This window comes from Herpailurus yagouaroundi, unplaced genomic scaffold, assembly GCF_014898765.1.
Source record: "Herpailurus yagouaroundi ecotype Mexico unplaced genomic scaffold, PumYag 159, whole genome shotgun sequence".
NCBI lineage: Eukaryota > Metazoa > Chordata > Mammalia > Carnivora > Felidae > Herpailurus > Herpailurus yagouaroundi.
This window is the reverse complement of record NW_024412400.1, coordinates 29,593,518-29,607,480: the sequence shown is the minus strand read 5'-3', so window position 1 is coordinate 29,607,480 and position 13,963 is coordinate 29,593,518. Positions and strand designations below refer to the sequence as shown.

Sequence of the window (13,963 nt, the reverse complement as noted above, 5' to 3'; positions counted from 1 at the left end):
CCGGATGTTTCTCCATCATAAATGGAAGCAGGAGAGAATATGAACAGACTTGCTGGCTAATATATGCAAAGTCTCAGGGAAAAATGAAATTTTATGGTTGATTTATAATCCTCAGGAAATGGGAGCCATTGTGGAAATTCTGACATAAACAGACTGCAGGGCAGCACGGACCGCGTGGCTGGCCTTTCAGATCAGGGTGGCGTTGGCAGTGAAAGGATGATTATAGCTGTCCAAAACTTAACACAAATGACATCTTGCAGCTGGTTGACTAGGTATACAAGACAGTGCTCGGAGCAGCTAGAAGGTGGTGCCGCCCGCCAAAGGGACAGAGTCAGAGGCAGCAGTCGGGGACTCCCCCATCTCCAGGGGAGCCCCCCGCCGGTTGGAGAAACCTGGGGTATATTCTGGCAGATGTGGGGAGCTAATAAAACTGCTGCTTCACCAGGGGTGGGGCACAGTCTACCACCCGACCCTCAGAAGTGAAGGAGGTGGCCGACATGTACTGACTGTTCCGGGTCTGGGTCGGCCAATCAGCCGAACCACAAAGGGTTCTTTAGGTACTTCTTCCCTTTAGGCTTTGCACTGCTCAGAGATAATGATGGGCGGTGACAGACAGGTGTATTGTTGGAGGCTTGGGAGATCAGAGAATTCTACCCTCTCATTTTACAGATGAGGAGCCTCAGAGCAAGAGGGATCACTGCAGGGCACAGAACTGGTTAGCTGTCAGAAGCGAAGACGGACGAGGGGTTGGCTGTACTTGGTGTCTTCACGTCCATGAAGGGGTTGGATAAGGCGACCACCTGCTCACCAGAGTTAGGGAAGGGAATCTGGCCTATCCCCTGTGTGTCTGCAGGGAGACATCAGTGTGACCCAATCTCTTCATTTAACAGTTGAGGAAACTGAGGTTTGAGAATGTGGGGTCACTTGTCTAAGATCGCATAGAAACGTAGTGACATTTACTGTATTTCTACTACATGAATAGTCCTCTCTTAGTCTCTCTTTTCTGAACCTCCAGCTCCATGCACTTTGATAGGATTTGGGATCTGATTCCAAGTGCAAAAGGAGTGAGGGTGAAATGGAGTATGTACAGAAATATTGGTCATTCTGAAACATTTTAAAATGACATTTGAGGAACTGGGATAAAATATTGGGAATCAGGGGTCGCCTGGGTGGCTCAGTCAGTTAAGTGTCTGGCTTTGGCTCAGGTCATGATCTCACAGTTTGTGAGTTTGAGCCCCACATCTGCACTGGTGGTGCAGAGCCTGCTTGGAATTCTCTCTCCCTCTCTCTCAATCTGTCCTTCCCCATTTGTGCTCTCTATCTCTTTAAATAAATAAATAAATAAACTTAAAATTTTTAAAAAAAATATTGGGAATCAGGACTACAGTGTGAAAGAAAACAATAGTTACTCTTATGTGTCGAACTATGTACCACCCAAAAGATACGTTGACGTCCTAGTCCCCCAGCACCTGTGAATGTGACCTTAAATGGAAGTAGGGTCTTTGCAGATGTAATCAAGTCAAGATGAGGTCATTAGGGTGGGCTCCTGGCCAATGTGACTGTCCCTCTTGTGAGGGAAATGTGGACACAGACACACAGGGAAAGTGAAGGCAGAGGTTGGAGTGATGCTTCGACAAGCCAAGAAAGGCCAAGGATGGACACCCAACAAGCAAAATAGGAGAGAGGTCCAGAACAGAATCTCTCTCACTGTCCCAGGAGGAACCAACCCTGCTGATTCCTAGATTTCTGACTTCCAGCTTCCAGAACAGAAGAGAATAAATTTCTGTTGTTTTACTCCACCCGACTGTGGCACTTCGTTATGGCAGCCCTAGCAAACCAAAACAGGTACCTCTTATTAACCAATTACTTTGCTGGATAAAGACCATTTGTTGATTAAGCCAATGTTCCCTGTGTGTCTGTTGGGTGGAAGGCACTATGCTGGGTGCCAGAGAGAGAGCAGGGAGTGAGAGAAGCTAACTCCTGTCTTCCCGAAGCTTACATTCTACTTAACCCATATCATCTCCCAGAGTCCTCAAAACAGTCCTGCGAAACAGGGATCGTTCTCTTTCAACTTAGAGATAAGGAAACTCACTCTTCAGGCGTTAGTAACTAGGCCCAGGCCTCACTTCTGGTAAGTATTAGGAGCCTGGACTTGGCTCGGTCTGAGCCACTGCCCTGCATTCACCCCTCACTGTGTTCTACCTCATTTACTGCTTACGTGCATGACTGCCTAGATAGACTCTCGAGGGGGAGAAGGGTGGGAGTGTGGGTCCCAGAGCCACCGAGTGGGCCCCAAGTCACGTTAGTCAGGAAATGACACATCAGCCCCAGGCCTCCAGGGGCCTCATAGTTGTGTGAGGCAGAGACCCTTCACACTCCTGCTCTGTCTCCACAGGCCTGCTGTCCCCACTGAGAATGAGGGGGCTCAGGAGGCCCAGTTTGGGGGGAGGAAGTTGAGCCACGGCCCCGCCAGCTAACAAGTTGGCCATAGAACCCTCACCTGCTCTGAACGTGCATACGGTATCAGTGATAGCCAGACAGGGTCACTCTGTGATCCTGGTGGAAAGAGACAGAGATAAGACCATGCTGAAACCATATCCAAACAGAGAGGAAAGGATGCTCTGCATTCACAAAACTCAACATCCCTCTTTCAGCAGCACAAGTGACGAGGTTTACTACTTACTGTTTATGAATGCCCCCCCTGTGCCTGCTTCGTGCCTCCCATCTCCTGGATAAAACCTATAAGACACCCAGTCATCACACTGCCCCCAATTTCTGACAGCATCAGATACAGAACAAATCCTCGCTCTGAACCTTTACCCCAATCAACCAGCACAAGCGCAGACCTCAAAACAAGCCCCTCTGACTCCCTCTTTCTGAGATGTCCCAGGTTCTCCCTTGCTGCAGCAAGCTGACAAACCTGACTTTCTCCACCGGGAAGTGTGTTCTCAGTGGCCTGTCTGGTTTAGGCAGGTGCACGCCTCACCCCTCTACCAGGATGCATGGGGGTTGGTCCTGGGGGCTCCTCCCACTGGGTGTGTCCCTTGAGGAACCCTCAACTCTTCAAGTAGTACTTGGAACTGCGTGGTGGAGGGAGGTCACCCTGCAGGGGACAGGGAGCCAGTCCAGAAGTCTGTGGAAAGCACCGATGCCTTTGTGCGCGGTTTGGGAGGAGGACTCATCCCACCTACACTGGAGCGGTGCCCCTCGGGGAGTTCCTGAACTCTGCTCAGATATAGACATTCTGCCTCAAGGGCCGACTGCTCAGCACTTTTTTCTGGGCATTAAAATCACTGAAGAAGAAAAGTCGAAGTCCCTGGGGCAGGGGGAGGGGGATGCCGCACCATTTCCTGGCAGCAAAGCTATTAAACTTTCAAGTCCCAGTACTGAGCTGCTTGACAATCTAGAAGCCACCCAGCCTCACGCATTCTAGCTACAGCAGTTAGTTCCAGTTAAAGTGTGCTTAGCTAAGGATCAATCACTGTTTCTGACAGTTTTTTTTTTTTTTTTCCAAATTAAAAGTGAGACAGAGGAGGAGAAAAAGGAGGTTCATCTTAGTGGTTAAACTCCTCACAGAGAATGGCCCTTGTTGACTATGACTCTGTCTTTTCAGACAGTGGGCGCTCACAGTATACCCTTTTAGGGCCTGGGGTGTGAGGCAGGACTGACCCTGTTGTTATAAATGAGTATAACAGGAGGACTTTCATAATATTTTGAGGGTGGAAACAACATTGAATTGGTCCTGGCTGGGACACTAATTCAAAGGGGGAACTTAATCTCTGTAGGTCTCAGTTTCTTTGTCTATAAAATGGCAGTTATAGGGTGAATTATGTCCCCCCTCAAATTCATATATTGGAGTCCTAACTCCCAGGACTTCAGAAGGTGATTGCAGATAGAGCCTTTAAAGAGGTGATAAAACCTTAGAGGAGAAAACAGACAACAGCCTCTTTGACCTTACTCGACTTGTCTCTGAAGGAGAAAACAAAAGCAAAAATAATCTATTGGGACCTTATCAAGATAAAAAAAAGTCTGCACAGCAAAGGAAACAATCAACAAAACTAAAAGGCAACTGAAGGAATGGGATAAGATATTTGCAAATGACATATCAGATAAAGGATTAGTATCTAAAATCTATAAATAACTTACCAAACGCAACACCCAAAAAACAAATAATACAGTGAAGAAATGGGCAAAAGACAGGAATAGACACTTTTCCAAAGAAGACATCCAGATGGCCAACCGACACATGAAAAAATGTTCAACATCGCTCATCATCAGGGAAATACAAATCAAAACCACACCGAGACGTCACCTCACACCTGTCAGAATGGCTAAAATTAACAACTCAGGAAACAACAGATGTTGGTGAGGATGTGGAGAAACAAGAACACACTTGCACTTTTGGTGGAAATGCATACTGGTGCAGCCGCTCTGGAAAACAGTGTGGAGGTTTTTTTAATCAAAAAAATTAAAAATAGAACTACCCTATGACCCAGTTATAGCACTACTAGGAATTTACCCAAAGGATGCAGGAGCACTGATTCATAAGGGCACATGTACCCCAATGTTTATAGCAGTGCTATCGACAATAGCCAAATTATGTAAAGAGCCCAAATGTCCATTAACTGATGAATGGGTAAAGAAGATGTGGTTTATATATACAATGGAATACTACTTAGCAATGAGAAAGAATGAAATCTTGCCATTTGCAACAACGTGGATGGAAATGGAGGGTATTATGCTAAGTGAAATAAGTCAGTCAGAGAAAGACAGATACATGTTTTCACTCGTATGTGGAATTTGAGAAACTTAACAGAAGACCATGGGGGAAAGGAAGGGGAAAAATAGTTTCAGAGAGGGAGAAAAACTGTCAGAGACTTAAATACAGAGATTAAACTGAGGGTCAATGGGTGGGTGGTAGGGAGAGGGGAAAATGGGTGATGGGCATTGAGAGGGCACTTGTTGGGATGAGCACTGGGTGTTGTATGCAAGCAATGAATCATGGGAATCTACTCCTGAATCTAAGAGCACACTGTATACAATGTCTGTTAGCTAACTTGACAGTAAATTATATTCAGAAAATAAACAAATAAAGAGATGATTAAGGGGCACTCGGTTTGCTCAGTTGGTTGGGTGTCCAACTTCGGCCCAGGTTACGATCTCGTGGTTTGTGAGTTCGAACGCCATATCGGGCTCTCTCCTGTCAGCCTGTCAGCACGGAGCCTGCTTCAGATCCTCTCTCTGCCCCTTCCCTGCTTATGCTCTCCCAAAAACAAACAAATATTTTAAAAAAAAATTAAAAAATAAAGAGGTGATTAAGTTAAAATGATGCTGTGGGGGTGGGGCCCCAATCCAGTTCCACAGGTGTCCTTATGAGAAGAGGAAGTCTGGGCATACATGTCCAGAGGGAAGACCATGTGAAGACACGGGGAAGGATGGCCATGGAGAAACCAAGGAGAGAGGCCTCAGAAAAACAATGCTGACACCTCGATCTCAGACTTCCAGTCTCCAAACCAGAGGGCATAAATTCTGCTGTTCACGCCATCCTGCCTGTGGTACTCTGCCATGGCTGCCCAGCAGATAGTGGGCGTCTTCCTGGTTGACACAGACGTTGTTGAGACAACCAAATGAGACAGTGAGTGACAGTTCTTGTTAATGCTTATGTCATGCAAAATAAGCATCGCACGGAGGCCTGCTTTCATCTTCATGAGACTTATCACAGTACTTGGTTTTCTCAGGAGACATTGGAGGGGAACCTGTAGAACCCCTAGAGTGACTGTACCTCCTCCAGGGGGGGGCTGGGATGTGGGCAAAAAACCCCAGGAATTCAGGGGCCTGCCTGTAGTGCCTGGCAAGGCTGGCCTGGGGGTGCAGACTCCACACTGAGGGGCCCTGGGCTCCCTCCCAGTCACCTGCAGGCCCTCTGAAATACCACCAGAAGCAATTCACTTCCCAAGCAGGGCTCCTTAGGGACAGGGACAGTGAACTCTAGAGATGCCTCAGGGCTTCACCTCCTTGCCTCAGTTAGGCCTCACAACACTGCAGGAGAGAGTTTTCACCGAGGCTCTGAGACAAGCCCAGGTTTCCTTGGCAAGTAAATAATAATAAATCCATCTGTCAGTTCAGCTTCCTCCTCAGCGTTGGCTGGGAGTGGGTCTGAGGAAGGGACTGTTACCCTCGGGTGGGAATGAGGATGAGGAAGGTGTGTAGTCGCAGGCTGGGGATGATGCTTGCAAGTGCTCCCAAGGGCAGCATTGGTGGGGGGGGGGCGGGCGGAGCTGTGGAAGGGTGCCCGGAGGGAGGGGTGCGAAGGGAGGGGGAGCTGAGGGAGGGGAAGGGCACTGGTGGGGGTATGGAGGGAGGGGGGCCTGGAGGGAGGGGCTGTGGAGAGAGAGAAGGCCTGGAGGGAGAAGCAGGGTAATGGTGGGGGCAGACAGGTGTGGGCATTTAGAATTCAGGCAGGGTATTTTGCCTCTGTACAACTTTGCCCAGAGTCTGCGGAAGGGGCCTTTCTAACTTCGTTTCTCTCTGAGGTGTTTCTCTTAGAGGTGTTTCCTCTAAGACTTATTCAGAGTTATTCACTGGCCCTCGAAAGACATAAATAGAAAGTCCCAGTCATTTTCTGAGAGCAGGTTGCTTTTGTGACGGACATTCCCTGTGCACAGCTTTTCATTACTTACTGATAACAGCTGAAGTAACTTCTCATTTCTGCTGAGTATTGACTTTGTGACAGTCAGCTCTATTAGCTAGTTTACAACCAGATAAATGAGTCTTTCTGTGCATTTCTCCAGCCAGACGATGATAAACTGGGTTTTATTTCCCTAAATTGAGTCCTTGGCTTCAGTGGATCTGCATGAACCCTGCGGAGGAGTGCTGGGGACCTTGGTTCACCCATTCTTTTGATAATTCCCTGGAAGGAACCATCACGTTTGTCCTTGGCACCTGTGCCACCTGCCTGGATGAAATTTTAATTTAGTGCTTCTGGAGAGTGTAGGCCACTACGAAGTCTTGCCTATTGCTCTTACACATGATTATGTAATTTGGTTGGGTTTTTGCTTTGAGACGAGAGTGTTGAGATGAGCCTTCTTTCCCACCAGGACATGTCAGTAGCTTCTGTGAGGTTGTGAGGGCTTCGCCCACCCTGGCCTGGCTGGAACACCCCCACTCCTAACCCAAGTCGCTGGCAGGAGTTTTATTTATTATCTCATTAAAAAAAATTTTTTTTAACGTTTATTTATTTTTTTGAGACAGAGACAGAGCACAAGTGGGGGAGGGGCAGAGAGAGAGGGAGACCCAGAATTCCAAGCAGGCTCCAGGCTCTGAGCTGTCAGCACAGAGCCTGACATGTAGCTCAAACTCACAAACTGTGAGATCATGACCTGAGCCGAAGTTGAACACTTAACCGCTGAGCCACCCAGGCACCCCTATTACTTCATTTTTTAAATTTTAGGTAAAATATAGCAACTTTGCAAAAAGAATAATCGCCCGAAGTACGCCTGCTCCTACCCCTGTCTCCAGCCCTCACTAGAAGCATCTGCTGCTACCACCCCTGGTGTATGCTTTGAGTCTGCCTTCCCACATGGAAACAAAACAAAACACACAGAGTGCAGCATAGCATAGATGGGGTTTTGCAGCCTGCCTTTTTCCTCAAAAATATACACTGGTGCTAGTCCCACATCAGTACATAACAAGCTTCCTAGTTCTTTTCCTCCAGCCACAGAGGATTCTGCTGTGTTAGTTAGCTATGTTGGACATTTCAGGCTGTTGCCCGTATTTCGGTGTGGTGTGGGATTTTAGGAGGCTTTCTGCCCTTTCCGGGTTCCCATTTGAAACCTTGAATGTGTCCGATTCTGTATTCAGCCCTGGCTGTGCAACCATCTGCTGGCCACCTTTTGTGTACTGGGGCACACCCACTCCACACCACGGACTTAGAATAGAGAGCTGAGGGGGACAGTGCAGAGACCGGGAAGAGCTTGGTGCTCGGTGGTGAGAATGAAAACCCTCAGCATAAATGACGCCATCTAGCCGCGCCCCACCCCCCCGCACCCCCCGCCGCCGCGGCTCCCCACTAAGGAGCCTGACCACACCGTGGCATGGCTTCTGTCAGCCCAGACCATGTTCCTAGCGTGGACCTAGGCCCCTTAAAATGCCTGCCTGAGAAAGGTCAATGCTGCCAAAAGAATTTATTCTTCCTTCCAGCGAAAACCTGACAAAAAGCCCCTGACCTCCCTTTTCCTTGGCAGTTATTTTAGGAAACTCGAAATTGTAAATCCTTTATCTGCTGCCTTTGAGCGGTAAATCTACAATTCAGAATTTTTCTTCAAGGACCTGGGAGCCATCTCTGTGAAATGCACACTTTGAGGAGATAGTTCCCTGTCTCCCAGTTCCTGTGGGAGGGTCGGATGCTGACTTTGGTGGGCGTCTTTCTCCAATTCGCTCCTGTCATAAAGCTATGAGAAGTGTGTTTCTCCTTTGGATAAGCACCAATTAGCAAACACAGATGGCCGGATCATAGACCACCCCCTCCTTTAACCTCCTTCAGCACTTTTCCTTTGGCACACCCAGCATTTAAAAAGCCTTCTGTCTTTTGTTTCAGTGGAGTCGAGCTCAGTTCTGTATCCTCAAGTGTCTCTCTTCTACTGCAGTAGTCTGAATAAAGTATGTCTTGCCAATTTTAACAAGTGTTCAGGGCAAAATTTCTCTTTGACAGTTGAGAAGTCTGCCTCATGCATAGACTGCTCTGTGGATGGTCAGACCGTTTCCTGATTCCCAACCTTTGTCCATGTGGGGCCCTGGTCTGAAGGGCCATCTTCTGGCATGTTCTGTGGGTCCCACATTGAGTGTCAACCTCCTGGGGTACCCTCACTGAGGACCAGTGAATACCCTGTCTCTTCTCTAAACTCCCGCAGCATGGGTGGGTTGAATGACTCATGAATCCACGTGTGTGAACACAGTTGTTTATGTTACTACTCACTTAATATCTGTAGCTTCTCCTTTACTCAATTCCACAAATTTAATTGGGCATTGGTTATACATGTGGCAACTTACAAGCATTATTTCATCCATATACCCGTCATCCAGCTCCAATGATTATAAATGCATGGCCTATTTTGTTTTCCCTATATCCCCTCACATTCCTACTACACTTCATATTCTTTTGAACAAATTCCAGATATCATTATTTCTTCTTCATATATTTCAGTATGTAGTGTTAAATTATAAAAATGCTTTAAAAATAACTTCTAAAAACATCTAAAAATGACATCTAAATATTAATAACAATTCCTCAAATACCCAGTTCATCTTTCCTCAATTGTCTAATTTTTAGTTTGTTTGGATAGTGGTTCAAATAATGTCCATTTTAGTGGGGTGATATGTCAGTTTAATCTCTTTTAATGTATAGCTCTACCTCATCTCCCTTTTTGCTCCTTGCAGCGTTTTCTTGTTGAAAACATTGGGTGTTTAGTTCTATAGTTTCCCCAGTCTGTGTTTTGCTGATTTCATCGCAGTGGGTGCCAATAAACATGTTCATCTGACCTCTGCATTTTCTGTAAATTCGTAGTTTTATTTTGAAGCGTAATCACATTCAGTTTTCTTTTTCTTTTCTGGCAAGACTATATCATAGGTGATGTTGTGTACTCTACTGGGGGGTACCTGTCTGCTGGTTTCTCGTTTTGTGATATTAGCAGCCATTTGATGATTGTTATTGCCTAGATCCATTTTTTAAATTATGTTTGCAAAGTGGTGATATTTGAATTCTATTTTAATGATTACTATTAGTTATAAATATAAATAAAATGTTAATAGTTACATTATTATTTATTTTTTAGCTGTATTATTTCTAAAAAAAGATAATTACTCTCTTCAATTCTTCTTTTTTTTTTTTTTTTGTTAATGCTGATGGATCTACAGTTCTTATAGGAAAGGTAGGAAAAATGACTAATTCTTTCTAGTTATTTACCAGGTTTCAAAGTAATGAGTTGGTTCCCAGTGGACTCCAACACAACTAATAAGTGGGATTTTTTTTTTTTTGTATTATATTGAACTCATAGATTTAAACATACTTGATGTGTCTCAATGCCTTGTGGTTAATATTCTTATTGATATGTAGTCATCTTTGTTTAGTGGGAGCTTATTCAAATTGTCTCCTAAGTCTTTTCACATGACTCTAGCAGTTCTTTATAGCTTCCTTGGTTTTGGTATGATAAGAGGTTTCAGATTCATCTCTTACACTTCCTGTTCCCAAACCTGGATTCAGCCATTTCTCTAACTAAGGAGGCTCAGTTCTTGTAATGAAAGATGGTACTTAGTGATCCAAATCAGAGGCTAAAAATACTCATTGCTAGTGGGTTGACAATTGTTTCTAGGTCTTTTCACTGGCCAGAGTTAGTAAATGGGTATATATTTATTTTGGGACCACATACACCATGATTTTAAATGGATAATTTCAATTCAAATTCAGGACTAGAGAATTGTCACTAAACTTTATCTGCCTTACAAGTGTGTCTCCATTTATCCATACTAAAAGTCTCAGATCTCAATGACACAAATAGAATTACTCTTTTGCTTCATCCCACAGTACAACACACACACACACACACACACACACACACACACCAGTGTCAGAATAACAGTATGAACAATATCATTACTGAAAATGATTTAATAAGATTTTTTTTCAGTACTCTTTGCATCCCACTAGGGATGTGCAAATTACTTTAGTATAAAAGTCACTTTTATAATTCCGCAAAAATACTTTCATGGTTCCAAAGTCATCTCCACATAACAAGATAAATTAAAAGAATTCTAGTGCCTATTCCTTTTCCCTCTACCCTACTCCCTCCATTCTCCTATAAATGATCATTTAAAAACACTGTGGTTTTTATTTTCAATTACAAGTGAATATGTATGTATATGTTCATATATCTTCCTCTTCCTTAGATAAATGGTAGAATGAAATACACACTATCTCCACCTTGCTTTTTAACTCAACAATACATCTTGGAGATCATCACTCCATAATACTTATAGAGCTCTTCCTCATTCCTTTTGTGGATGTATCATTGCTTATTCAGCTCGTCCCCTATTGCTAAGTATTGGGGTTTTTTCCAGTCTCTTGCCATTATAGCTATGATTGAAATGAACAACCTTGTGCGTACTTCTTGTTCATGTGTTTGCCAGGGTATCATCAGGAGAGATTCCTAGAAGTGGGATTGCTGGATTAAATCACATAAATGCATATATAGTTTGTCTAGATATTGCCAAGTTCTTCTCCATAGGCATTCTAACATTCTATTCCCATCAGCGTTGTGTGGAATTGGCTGCTTCCCTAGCACTTCACCAACAAAATAGATTGACACGCTTTTGGAGTTTTGCCAATCTGATAAGTGAAAAGGATATCTCAGGTAAGTTTTTAATTTGTTTTGTTCGTATTTCTTTTATCATGGGTGAAGTTGAACATCCTTTTACGTGGTTAGAGCCATTTTCATTTATTTTCATGTCAACTCTCCATTTGTGTCTCCAGCCTATGTAGCAGTAAGCACATTGTTGCCTTTTATTTTAAAACCTCAAATTCTAAATGCTGTTTATAGAATAGAGGTATTAATCCTTTGAATTCAAAGTTGCAAATACTTTTTTATAGTTTGTCATTTATCTTTTAGTTTTGCTTATGGTGTTATTTTGTGATGCAAAATTTAAACTTTTTTGGTAATAAAATTAAGTATTTTAATAAATATAAAATAAATAAAGTATAAAAAAATAAAGTATAAAATAAAAAAGTATAAAAGTAAAAAAATAAAGTATAAAAAAATAAAGTATAAAATAAATAAATAAATAAATAAAGTATTTTCCTTTATTGCTTTTAGATTTTGAATTATATCAAGGAAGACTTCTTCCACACCCAGGTTATAAAGGAATTCACCCATGCTTTCTACTTGTATGGCTTCCTTTTTTTACATTTAAAAAATGTATCCAAATGGGATATATTTGGAATTGATTTAGGGAACAGTGAAGGATGGATCCAATTTTATTTTCCTTATGACTATCTAGTTGTCTGAATACCATTTATTAAAAAATCCATCATTTCCTCCATTAGATTCAAACAGTGCATTTATCAATACTAAATTTCTGTATGTAGCAGGGCCGACTTTTGAATTTTATATTTTGTTCCACTGGTCTTCTTATCTTTTATGGGCCAGTATGGAACTGCTTTGTGAATGAGATTCTAGTATATTTCAATGTTTGGGAGAGCTGACGTTTCCCTCCTTCTCTCCTCTTTCAGTTTTTCTTTTTGGCTATGCTTGCCTTTATGTTTAAAAAATTATTTTTTAATGTTTTATTTATTCTTGAGAGAGACACAGACAGTATGAACGGGGGAGGAGCAGAGCAAGAGAGGGAGACACAGAATCCGAAGCAGCCTCCAGGCTCTGAGGTGTCAGCACACAGCCGGACACAGGGCTCGAACTCACAGACGGTGAGATCATGACCTGAGCCGAAGTTGGATGCCCAACCGAGCCACCCAGGTGCCCCTCTTGCCTTTGTGTTTTTACAAATGAAATTTACAATAAGCCATTGTAGTTAAAAAAAAAAAAAAAAACAACCCCTATGATATTGTAAAATTAGGATTGCATTAAATATGTAAATTAACTTAGGGAGAACTGACATTTTTCTTGAGTCTTTATATTCAAGCACATGGTCTTTGTTTCCGTTTATGCCTTTCAAGAGAGGTTTATTATTGTCTCCATATACATTTTGGACATTTGTTGTTAAGTTTATTTAGAGTTATTTTAACTTTTGCTATCATAAATGAGATGGCAGCCATTTATATGTGAAATAAACATATGTCTATGTGTGCGTATATATATATATTTAGCATATATCTTTAATGTGTATAATCTGCTACTTTCCTAAATTAACTTATTTTCTATTGTACAGTTTTCATGTGGATCCTTTTGGGCTTTCCAGAAAGACCAGCATTTTCCTTCTTTCTTTCCAATCCTTATACCTCCAATTGCTTTCTCTTGTGTGGCATTAACTGTGACCTCTGACCAGTGTTCCATAACAGTAAAGATAGTGGGCATCCTTATCTTATTCTTAATTTCTATAGGAAGTCCTCTTGTATTTCTTTCTTAGCTATTTTATCATGTCAAGAAAGTCTCCAATTATCCTTATTGTTCAGGTGAGAAATCAAGATGTAGCAAGATCAGTGAAGAATTTGCTGTCAGTCTTTGTAGCCCATCCCCTATTTTTCGTCACTGGGACAGCCCAGTCCTCTACTCTTCAACATGGCTGGCGCATTTTAAGAGATCTTATGAGATTTGACAATGAGCCTCCAATGACAGGACTCCTTCTCCCCCCTGTATTCTGTAGCAGAGTTTTGCTTCTGCACAGATATCCTCTACTTAGCAAAGCTAGAACCCCCAGGAAATCAGAAACTACCCTTCTTAGCAGTTTGGTGACTGCCTATATTACTGGACCAAGACCCTTGGGGGAAGCCTCATGCCTCCTTCCCTGCCTCTGCTCCCTCCAAAGATTTCTTCCACTCTTATATGTCACTCTCCCTGAGAGGAATTCTCCTAAATACATTTTTTTCTCCATAAAGTAACATTTCTAATGATACTTTAGTGTCCTTTATAACTTGGCTAACAAAGTAGTTAACTTACTGGCCTCCTCTGACCAAAGTACATGTACAGTACTCAGAAGAGATGGGGTGGTTTATCTTGGGTAAATTTATGCAGGGTGTTGCAGATACTAAAATAGCTCAGGGTTCTTTCTCCCTCCCCCTTTCAGGGACACCAGGTTGTGAATCATGAGCAATGATCTTATGGCCTTCTTATTCAGGGGCACTGGGGGCTGGGGCTGGGGGGTTAGTTCTTGTTTCTTTTTCTTTTAAAACAAAACCAAAAAACCCTGTTAGGACCACAGGTTCTGTGGGGAGAGAAACTGGCCCTCACCTGGATTGGCT

General features: G+C 43.2%; 1 protein-coding gene across 1 annotated transcript in view; it reads right to left on the bottom strand.

The window, feature by feature from the left end:
* Positions 1 to 13,963, bottom strand: part of BFSP2 (beaded filament structural protein 2) — a 69,777-nt gene that overhangs the window by 49,776 nt on the left and 6,038 nt on the right. The window lies entirely within an intron of this gene.